This window comes from Thalia democratica, chromosome 2 (genome assembly GCF_965202585.1).
Source record: "Thalia democratica chromosome 2, ktThaDemo2.hap1.1, whole genome shotgun sequence".
NCBI lineage: Eukaryota > Metazoa > Chordata > Thaliacea > Salpida > Salpidae > Thalia > Thalia democratica.
In genome coordinates this window covers 68,714,745-68,726,833 of record NC_139166.1, presented here as the reverse complement: position 1 = coordinate 68,726,833, position 12,089 = coordinate 68,714,745, and positions in this window count along the sequence as shown.

Here is a 12,089-nt window from a genome sequence, read left to right as displayed (position 1 = left end):
ATTTGATTTAATTTGATTAGTTTGGTTTTAAGTCTCTGTATAATACTTAAAATAATTAGAAGAAATTATTGCTTTAGTTTAAAAATGTAAAAAAGACAGATTAGCATTCTAACAGGATTTTTTTCTCAGTTTCATAATAACTTCTTTTTTACAACAGCAAGTAATTATCTAGAAAAGGAGTGTAAAGAGTGCTTGGATTTAATAAGTTAGATATATAAAACCTATTTATTAAATAAACTAAATGCAAATGTTTTCCATTTTGTACAAAAGTAATGCATAGTTATTAAGTAAAGTGTCATTTCTTTATAGCTTAGAAATTCTTTTTCAATATTTTTTATACCTAAATTTCCTTTATAGATTTTTTATTTGTAAATGTTAAATTTTAGTGTAAAAACATTTAATATAACATAATAATAAGAAATAAGTTTTATTTGATTTTTGTTTTAATCTTAATTTTTTAAAAGTTTTCATTGCACTTTAAATTAATTTCTATGCACACCAACTTAAAAAGATGCTCATATTTTAAACCACTTTTTATTTAATACTTTAGTTAGTTAAAGTTTAGTTTATGCGTAATTTTCTAACATTGTTGTTTCTACATGTAATACCTAAACTGTACACACCCATTTAAGACAATATATATGACATAAATTAATATAGATTTTGTTAGGTATATATTTTCATTTTTCAGAATTTTTTTTTGTCAAACTTAGTTAATTTTTATGCCTTGCATATCAATACACACAATTACTGTTTTTTGGAGCTACATATTTTATATAAACTAGATTTAGGGATGGTAAGTTTATTAAGTTTATTCATTGTTAATCAAAATAGTTCAAATTCAAGCAAATAAACAACTAAACATTGCCACACACTCAGACTATCACTATTTTAAGACTTTAAATCTCAGGCCAACTAAGTCATTTTTTAAGTTGTTGGCTAGAATTGCTTCTTGTATACAACACTATCAGGAATGTTTTTGTTAACTCAGGCTGGCTTTTTTGCTTGAAATAGTGGCAAATTAAACTTATGATGTATGTTTTGCTCAATCAAAAGTGTTAGTTTGAGCTATAATATATGTTAAAATTTTAAATCTTGCAGCTAATATAATTAAAATGTTATTTATATTAAAGTGTACATTTAAGTGTGAACAATCAGTTCTGCCAAAAAACTTGAATCCAGGAAAAGCTTTGAATTTGAAAACTTATGCTTAAAAATTCTGGAAAAAAACTTGAATTTGAGAATTTCAAACAATTTTTACATGCAAAGTGATAAAATTTCGATTTGACACTAAAAACTTAACAAATAAATATTTTTCTACTAGAAAATATATTAAAGTAGCTTAACAGTTGTTTTTAATATTGATATATTTGTTAAGATGTAACGTTAAAAGGCGTTAAATCCTGGAGCCGATAACCGCCGTTAGTCGGAATAAAGTTTTAACACAAAAACATCTGTGGTATATTTGTTAAGACACTTTTTTCAACTTTTATTAAACTTTACACTAAAATTAAAAGAAGGAATTGTACTTCCAAAAACTTTGTTTTGGTGCATTGCACCTTTACTTGTAAAATTTCACCGATTGTTGTGCTGCGCTTTGATACTAAAGCAAGAAATTCTATTAAAATGTCAAAGTTAGTAAAAACATCTCTAATAAAAATTCTCAGATTAGCAATATTTTTTTTTATCAGTATTCTCATGTTAACAGATTGATTAAAGTCCTAGTTTGATTTATGCGAATATAACCATAATGCATTTCCTAAACACGACTTCTAGCTGTCATTTAAGAAATAAACAAAAGTTTTTCATTACCGCCCACATAAATTTTTTAGAATAGTTTTCAATTATAAACGGTATTTCATTTTAAGTAATAAGTTTTGCTACTTTATAACTTGCCTTAACATTTTTTTCTGATCATTCTGTAGTTACTGAAGATAATCATGTGCTTTGTTGGAGAACTGACTTTGGTGATTTGTTTTTTTATCGTTTCTCGCAATAACTCCTAACTAACGTTTTTTTATTCTTGTAGCTCGTCTTATATTTTACAATTACTATTTTTAAATGCAATACTCTTATTTCAGATAAAGAGTTTCCAAAATGCTGAATAAAAAATATTTTTTTTTACGTCGCTAATGACTCAATAGAATTTTATACTTTTGTTAAATTTGTTTAAGAATCCATTCTAGCTGACTTATATTTTTTTTGGCATGTAATTTATTAACTGTAAATAACCTTTGTTATTTTTTTATGTTGTGAACTTTATCTTAACTGGGTTGCTACACAAACAGGCTATTTTAAAAGCTTGAAGACTCTGGTAAATGTGAAACTTTTATTTCAAACACTTTAAAGAAATCTTTCAATTCTCAGAATAGTTTTTATGACTGTAGAGTAGTTTACTAATTGTAATTTTTTCTTGTTTTTCTTACACTTTGTGTACTTTTTGATAATGATGATATTTTAGCTAGGTACTTAAGCGTGATTAACAACTATTTATTAGCTTTTTTAACTTTTAATAAACATAGGCTGGTTTGATACAACTCAGACATTTTTGCTTTTTAAGTTGCAACCATGTAAAATATTAATTACTAATAAGATATTTTATTAAAATTTTCGATAATAAATTATGTTAAATAGTTTGTTTCAGCTTTCTGGAATACAAACAGAAATTAATTATACTAAGTTAACTAATTAAAAAAATTTCTAATGAGTGTAAACGCAACACGCAACAACTTTTTTTGAAGTAAATATTCATAGAAAACTTAAAAAGGGTTGATAATGTAACAAATGTATAAAAGTAACCCAAAAGTTGTCTTTCAAGTTAGGTTTTTATAGATAGTTAGGTTGTAAGCAAAATTATAAAATTTTTAAGACTAACTTATTAAATGCTTATGAAAGTACATAGTCTGTTAACACTTAAGTATATTAGTCAATGTAAATTCTTTACTAATAAATATTGATTTTAATTTGGCATTTTATGTATAGCTAAAAGTTATTTCAATTTTTAGGGTGAATAAGAGTAAAACTTTTCTTTAGTGTGACTAAAACTAAAACCAAAATATTATTCAAATGTCACTAAAACTAAAACTGCGGCCCGCGAAAACTTTGGAAACTTCAAATTTGGCCTGCGACCACCTAATGCCTGCCGACCCCTGATTTAGAGCATGTTAATTTCATTTTAACTTTTTTAACACCTATTTTGAAGTTTAGTGACAGCTTGGCACTTTGGCACCTGTAATCTAGCAGCATAAAAATTTGAAAACTTGACGATTAAACTAAAATGCTGATAATTCTAAAATTTCAATAGAGAATTTTTTTTCTTTAGTACATTGTTAATTTTTATAACTATTTTGTTTTTACACTGACGAAAAATCAGCATGTATTTTAAATACAGCTTTATAAAAGTAAAGATAGGAATAAAAAAAATTAAATTCACTTTAACTTTTGACTTAGCTTGACTATTGTACTTTATTCAAACAATGTTTTGTTTAAGTTTGTTTTTAATTATAATAAAAGGAAATCAAGTTAATAATATAACAGATTTTATAAACTATGTCTAAACATCTGCTTAGTTTTGCAAAATAATTAAAGTTGCTTTGCAAAGTATTTTAAGGGGTTAAATGTAAAATATCTTTCAAAAAATTTGTTTGTTTATAAATCATAGATAACTTCATAAAAATCTAATTTAAAGATAGAGAATTTTTATATACAGTTTTATCTATGATAATTTATTTAACAACTATCATTAGTAACTACAAAGAATTCTAAAAAGTGTTTCTTTTCTAGGTTTGATTCTAAAATATATGATTTAAAAAAAACCTTTATCTGTTAAATTGATGTTATGGTTTTGTTCAAAATTCTACTTATTTTAGTGGAATAAATAAAGAAAAATATACTTGTATAACTAAAACGTACCAAATTAACAGAACCTAAGCTTTTACAATGTGTAATAACAAACGAAGTAAGTAAATAGTTGCAGTAAAAATAAACAAAACGCGAAAAAAAATTTAAACTTAACAAATAAGTAAAACAACAGTATAAACATAACTAGACAAATTGTTACAAACATTCAGGTTTTCTACGTTGAATAAAGCTTAAAAATGAAAGTTATTTTACTTGTATTATGTCAATAGTAAGTTAAATTTTTTGTTTCAGAGCTTCATTCTATAGAGTTTTTTATATTCTATTCGTATTTCTTATTATCTTGTTTACAGAAAGCTTTATATTTTATTAAAAAAGGTAAACTTAGCCTAATGTTATGAATACTAATTCATTTCTAATTATTTCATAGCGTTTTCGGAATTAGAATTCTAAAATTATATATATTAACGAATATCATTGTTCCAATATACTACATCAGTACTTGTTAAAATTAAATGAAATAAAGCTAAATTTGTATTTTTATATAAACATATCTTTAACAACATAATTAAGTTTGTCTTGTAGTTATTAAAAAATGTTAAATTGAATAAAAAAATCATTTTTATTATTTCTATAACTTTAAAAGTCACTTTAAAGTATTTGAAACCCCATAATTACAAATGTTTTACTTAAGTTTAAAAGCTACAAGTTTTTTTCTTTGATTTAAAATCTATTTATTAATATGTGGCTTTTTTAGAACTCGAATAAGTACGGAAAATTCAAAATCGAAATAGCTAGGTGCTTTGCCAGGCGCCTGTAATCTAGTTGCTAGGAAGCTTAAAATGGTGACAGTATTACTAAATTAAATACCAACAGTGACATATCATTCTTGGCACAAACAACAAATTGTTCAAAGTTAGGTTATACACTGAGCCATTTCATTTTAGAAAATTTTATTCAGGCTTATAGTTATTTTAAAGTATTTTCGGAATTACTGTTATAACTAAGACTGACCGGTTTTTTCTGCCTTTTTTTAGTGAAAAAACATTTCTTTGAATATTAAAATTATTGGTAAGTAACTTGTTTTGTTTTGTTTAGTCTTTTTTAAGTGCTCTATAGCAAAAACGATCACTACAAATAGTAAAAGTTCAAACACTTTTTTTTAACATTTACTTTTATGCAGTTAGTCTTTCTTATTAATTAATTTTTATTTGTGCAACTTACAAGCAAAAAATTAATAAATATTAAGAAATAAGTACGAAATTTTATTTTATTATTAACAACTCAACAAAAAGCAACATATAAAATTGTTTGCAAAATATTCTATAAACGTAAATATTCTTAAAACTTTCTAGTTAAAGAATCAATCCAACATTTTAAGTATTATAATGAAATTTAGAAGCTGTATGCATAACTTTCTTTTTTTCTATAATATAAAATTGCTTACCATATTTAATTATATATAGCTTGAAATGTTATTTAAAACGTAGCTTTTGATTATTTTGTATATTAATATGTTATTCATAGTTTTAAATAACTTATAAAAAAGTGTATCAATTTAAATATTAAAAATTTTAAGATATCTATTAGCTTTTAGCGACCAGAAATAACAAAGTTATTAAAAATTTATATAGTTGGCTGAAATTATTTCAACTTAACATAAAGAAAAGCTCGACAAACAAGCATCAAAAAAGCTATTTCGTTGCTTAAAGACAAACAAACAATATGAACAATATTTTAATATAATTTATAAAGACAAAAAAAAATATTTTAATAACTTTGATTAACTCATTACTTCAAAATATCTTATTTTCTATTGTAAATCAGCACACTAAAAAATGTATATGATCTTAAAAGTTACGAGCTGTTTTTACTCTCGTTTATGTGGGCGCCAACTAATTTATTTCAAATCATGACGCTATAAGTAAAAATTAACAAAAACTACAAACTAAAATTGTTTTTTTAACTATTAATAAAGGAAAAAAGTAAATATTATCATAAGGAAGCAATACCCTTGTTATTATTTCAATGCTGTTCATTGAGTGAAACATACTGTTTGCTGATTTGTTCTCGAACTAAACAAAAAAGCTAAAGTTATTTCAGCGTACTTTGAACAAAACGATGCTCTGAGTTTTAAAGTGAAAAAATCAACCAAGCGCGGGTAAACGGCTGGAGTGTGCGTTTAATTTTGCTGAAGTTAAAAAAAAAAAAAACTAAAATGTTCCCATCACAGAGCATTTTCACGAGATGAATTTAAGTTTGCACTCATATCTTCGGAATATTATAGTATAAGCTTTAAATTCTTTATTTAGTTAAGTATTTAGAAATTGATATTTTTAACTTTGAATAGCACTTGTAAATTAACAACAATTTTTTAATATAGTTTTTAAAAATCACAAAATATTTTCAAAAGAAATATTTAATATTTATCAATGTACAAATATATTGTTTTATACACGGTAGCTGCGTAAAATGCAAAAAACAAAAATATTATTGTAACTTGTTTTAAATTAAACATTTTTTCAGACCTATTTACAACAACTGAGGATATCCTATATGCAAGTATAAGAGTGAAACTTTGTTTTGTTTTTAATAAACTGTTAAAATAAGTATTGACTAATTTTATTTATTTAATTTTTACTTTAAAAAGTTCATCGTTACCTATCCTTTTTTATTGCTATAACAATTGTTGGAATTTTTAGTTTTCTATTCAAAACTTAAACCTGAAACATTTAAAAAGATAAATAGTAGATAAACTTAATAATTTCATTCGTTAAAAACACTAACTTATTTTTACTTTAAAGTTTATAAAAACAAAACTCTAACTAATAACTTATCTAAATCTTAAGCCTTTGCGTTTAAATTGTTTTTTACCTTTTCAGCAAAAATGTGTAAATTAATTTAAACAGCTAAGGTTGCTATCAAAATTTTTCAAATTAATATTTTTGTGTTATCTCATTATAAGGCAATTCGATAAAACAAATTGATTTTTTTTTTTAGTTTTAAGACGAATTTTAAAATTTTACCGTACTCTATATTTTTACATAGTGTTTTAGTCAAAGCTCATAGCGAGTTAAATCCTTGTAACTAGGTTATGAAATAAAGCTATACAGTTAACAGCGTCATATTTATAAACAATTGAACCCGATTAACTTATTATCATTATAATTTATATTGTAAAAATAAACCATTTAGTTGTAATCATAAATTACTTTCTGCCTAAAGGAATTAAAATACTTGTTTTTAAAAAATTTTAAACTTGTATATTACTGTAATTGCAAAAGTTTGTTTAGGTTAAGTTTTTTTTAAGCCAAAAAAATATTATAGAACATACACTTATTTTTAATAATATTGTCAGCTAGGCGCTTTGGCAGGCGCCTTTAATTTAGCTGCTCGGAGGCTTAAAACTGAGACGACTTTACCTAATTAAAACGCTAGTAATCATCACCGTGTCAAATTAATCAAACGAAATAAACAGCAATTTTAATAGATGGTAGATATCGAATCAATTTTATTTTTAGAAGTTAAAATAAGTTTGTTTTTTTTTTTTAATGCACATGTATGAAAGTAAATATCTAAGTAATTAAAGCAGCTCACTGTAAACTAAATCTAAATGTTTTACTTTTTTTGGGTTTTTTAAATCTATACCTGTGTTCAAATAGAATACAAATAAATTAGTTGTAGAGGAGATGAACTTTATCATTTTTACCTTCACGTATTTTTAAAACTTAAATTCAAAATCAATATTAATCTTCTAAAATATAGTTATGTTTATCTTTTATATCTACTTTGCTATATTTATTAAACAAATATTAAATCTGTTTTTTAAAATTTTTCTATAAATAATCTTAATTTACATTTGTAACAGCGTTACTCTTGTTAGATAAAATAAATTGTTGCTAGTAGCAATAAATTTTTCTAAAAGATTTTTTACTAAGTTTTGTTACTAAAAGCTTTTAGCATCATACTTAATTTTTTGCTAGATAATTTTATTATTAAACTGTAGTATATTAGTAAAAACTTAATCCCATCAGCAAGGTACTTTGGCAGGCGCCTGTAATCTAGTTGCTAAAAAGCTTGTAACTTTGAACAGTAATACTGAAATATAATGCCGTTACATATCACGGTCAACCACCAGCTACGACTCGAAGTGGATAGGGTTGCATCGTTTCTCTTTAGAAATTAAATTAAAAAACAATTTAAAAGTTAGTATTCAGTTTATTATAGAGAATAAAAACCCTTGTAAAGATAATTTGAACGATTTGGTTGTGCTGAGCCGTTTTTGTTTTAAACAAGTTGTAACTAGTATCATAAATATAGTTTTTGTTATTTTTAGTTGTTCTAACTACTTATAAACAATATCTTTCATTAAAACCACTAAAACAAATCATTACATGTTTATTTGATAATCATTTAAGTTATTATATCTATTAGATATAATAAAACAAATTAGAAAAAAATTTGTACTTGCTTCAACCTAGTTGTATGCTAACTTTACCTTTAATAAAACCTAAACGCTTAAACATCTAAGAAAAGAATACTACCCTGTATCAACAGGTTGACATTTAAAACGTATAAATATACAAAATTTATACTATAGGAATACATAAAAAAGAAAAAATAGTATTTAAGTATGTTCACTTAAAAATAACTATGAACAACAACACTAAATATACATAAATATAAACTTGTTGCTCTTTTTAACCATTTCATCAAAAAAAGTATAGATACACAAACAACGGTAAGAAACACGTTAAATATTAAAAGTATACTAGAAAAATGTACTTGGGATAAAATAAAAAAAAAATCTAACGGAACATAAAAGTTTAGGCTTTCGTTTTGATGTCTTTTTTCGAATTTTTATTATTAAGAAACTATTGTAAATCAAGTTAACAAACTTCAGAAATCTTAAATTTAGTTTTATTTATAAAAAAAGTGCTAGAAAATGAATAATTTAAAGTATTAAAAAAATAACTATTTTACCTTATTAATGCTAATCAGTGTAAATATATTTTTGTCAAAATTAAAGTTGTTTAACTGTATTAATTAATGTATTAAGGTGCAAAGACTTTTAATTTTTATTTATCAAAACACAAAGGTGTAGTCTATGGTAGTGCTAATTGAAATTATTAGTATTACATCAAAGTATTAGTAGCAGAAAAAATGAATAAAGTATAAAGTATAAATAACATAATAAATTTATAGTATAACAAAGCATAGCAGCTTAAAAAACCGTACAAAATCTTTTAATACTTATCGATTATTTACTTTAACGTAAAAGTGCAAATAGGTTTATCCATTAAAAGTGTACAAGTTAAGTTTAAGAATACAAGTTTTATGTTTTCTAACAAAATATTTTTATTTTTGTGGTGTTAGTTAACAAAACATTTAGTATCTTACATATTATAGTAGTTAAAAAAGATACTAGTATAGTAAGATAACTAAAAGTCTACAAACTCTTTTCAGAATGAAAATTGTTTATTTTTAAAGTCATATATTTTTGTTAAGTATCTATACTCTAAACAAAAGTAAAAATAAATCAAATAAAACTATAACATAGCTTAGTAGTGCCAATGATTTTGTTATTGCTACTAATAAGTTAACGATAAAATCAAAAATACGTTAAACACCTAGAATAAATAGTATGTATTACAAGTTCTATCAGCTGGGCGCTTTGGCAGGCGTTTAAATTAAAACGCTGATAATAATCACCGTGCAAAATTCTAAAATAACTATTTAGAACTTCATCTGACTTATTTGTTATGGTAATTATCGAAATCATTTCTTTTATACTTAAAATAAACATCATATTTTTATATACAGCACTAAATAATGAATACCAAAATAAATACTAAAGCTCACTGTTTCACGTTGTTTTTAAAATATTTTATGCAAATTGCTTTTAAATTAGAATAAAAACAAGATAAATTACATTAACTTTGTTTAACGCATGCACAAATTTAAAAAAAAAACATAATTTACTAGCCAGAATAACTTAGAGGTTTAAGTTTAATTTTTTTTTTCTACACAATGAAAATGATCAATTATATCATCTGTGTTATAATTACATTAAACCAATTTTCTCATCTTTTTGTTTTTAATAAAAGCACTACTAGGCAATATAAACATTACTAATCGCAATAAATTTTTTAAAGCTATTTCTTACGAGAAATGGCTTTATAACAACAAGTTATCTTACGATAAATTTTAATATTTACTAAATTATTCCTCTCTTAAAATACACTAATACTATAATACTTTGAAAATAAATATATATACACAATTTAATACTTAAAACGTACTCATTTCATTTTTAGTGCTGTTTTGTTACTAGAAAATATATATATTTTAATGATAGTGTACAAAATTTGAACAACTAACTGAAGTTTTAATTTAAAATAAAAAATAAAAGCAACACTTTAACAGTTAACAATATATTTTGATATCTTTTTATGCTATATAAATTAAAATTGTAAAAATTATTTTTCAAACAGCTTGTATTAAGTAACTAGTGATTCGTAGCGTTTATTTAAGAGCTTGTTTTAAAAGTTTATTTTTACTATTATCACTTGGGACAGGTGCCTGTAACTTATTAAATAAGAAGTTTTATTTAATAAACAGTAATTATAAAAATGTCTTAAACTCTGAACTTTATTAATAATTTAATAGAGTGTAAATTGTTATCGTGTAAGCTAAATAATTCCTAACAAAAAAAGTTATGGTAATTTTTAAACTTATTTATTTTTAGAAATTATTCTTAGATCACTAGAAATCATACTACTTCAAAATATTTTAAAACAGTTCTTAATATATAAAAAAATAAAAATAGATATCTGATGGAAATATGCATTAAACTAAGATTGAATTGTTAACTTTAGTTAGAGTTAAAAAAAATAATTTTTTGAGTTAAAAGTAAACTAAATAAGTTATTTTTTTATGTTTAGGTTTGTTTGTTTTAAAATGATTAGACAACACTATCGTTAAAACTAATCAAACGAACATTATTAAACTAGTTTTTAAAGTAAAATTAGTATTGCAATTTACTTATAAAAGCAGTTTAATCGAAGAAATATAAGTAAACATTGTAAATGAAAATTTACACTTAAATGATGTTACTAACCTATTAGAACTTTTTCAAGTTTTTTTTTTTGTAAATACTCTAAATGCAACAGTTATATTAATTATGTTTTTATTACAAATAAAATATAAAGTTTGTGATTTGTGAAATATTAAGTAGTTAAAGCATAACTTTAAATAGCTGGGCGCTTTTGCAGGCACCTGTTATATAGCTACTTAGACACTAGAAATGGTAATGACTTTACTAAACTAGAAACTTGATAAATATCACCGTGTAAAATTATAAGAGAAACAATTAGGATTTAGATAAAATATTTAAAAATATAATTGTCGGAAACTTTTCTTTTATTTATAAATTTATCATCACCTTTTTTATATAAAGCATTATAGAAATGAATATCAAGGTAAATACTAAAGTTTACTGTAATTTGAGGCTGACTATTACTCGTTGTTTACTAAATGCTTTATTTAAATTTCTTTTTAAATATAATAAAAATAAGAAAAAATCCATTATTTTTTTTGCAAAGTATGCATAAATTTATAACAAAATACTATATTTATAAACTTAATATAAATTATTAACTAATAAAAGAGGGGAAATAAAATAAAATTGTTTAAAAAAACAAAAAAAAAAACACAAAATAATTAAGATTCAAAAATAAAATTACCAAACAAGGGTAAGGGTTGGGGGTAATAGTGATAGCAAAAAAATCTATCTATAGAAAAGTTACTCTTTGTGCAAAATTGTCCACTCGTAAAAAAGTGACGCCGTACAAGTGTATCACCTCATGCGAAAGTAACACCAAAGAAATATTTTAACTATTATCATTAAAATAGTTATAAACTATTACTAAATAACAGGTTTGTAGATGTTTTCATTTAAATTGAAATAAAATAATTCCTACATATTTTTAAAGGTTAATAGTTAATAATAGGTAAAATACTTAATATTAATTCCGACTGTATTATGGAAAAAATAGTAATTTAAAGAACTTTGTATTGTAAGTAAAACACAAGAAATTATATAGTGAGTAAAACTAGTTATTTAATACAGTGAAATACACCAAGAAAACATATAAAAAAAGTTAAGCAGTTACTAAGTATTTTAAAAACACTAATTCTAAACCAATAAGTAGATGACGCTTTAAGGTAAA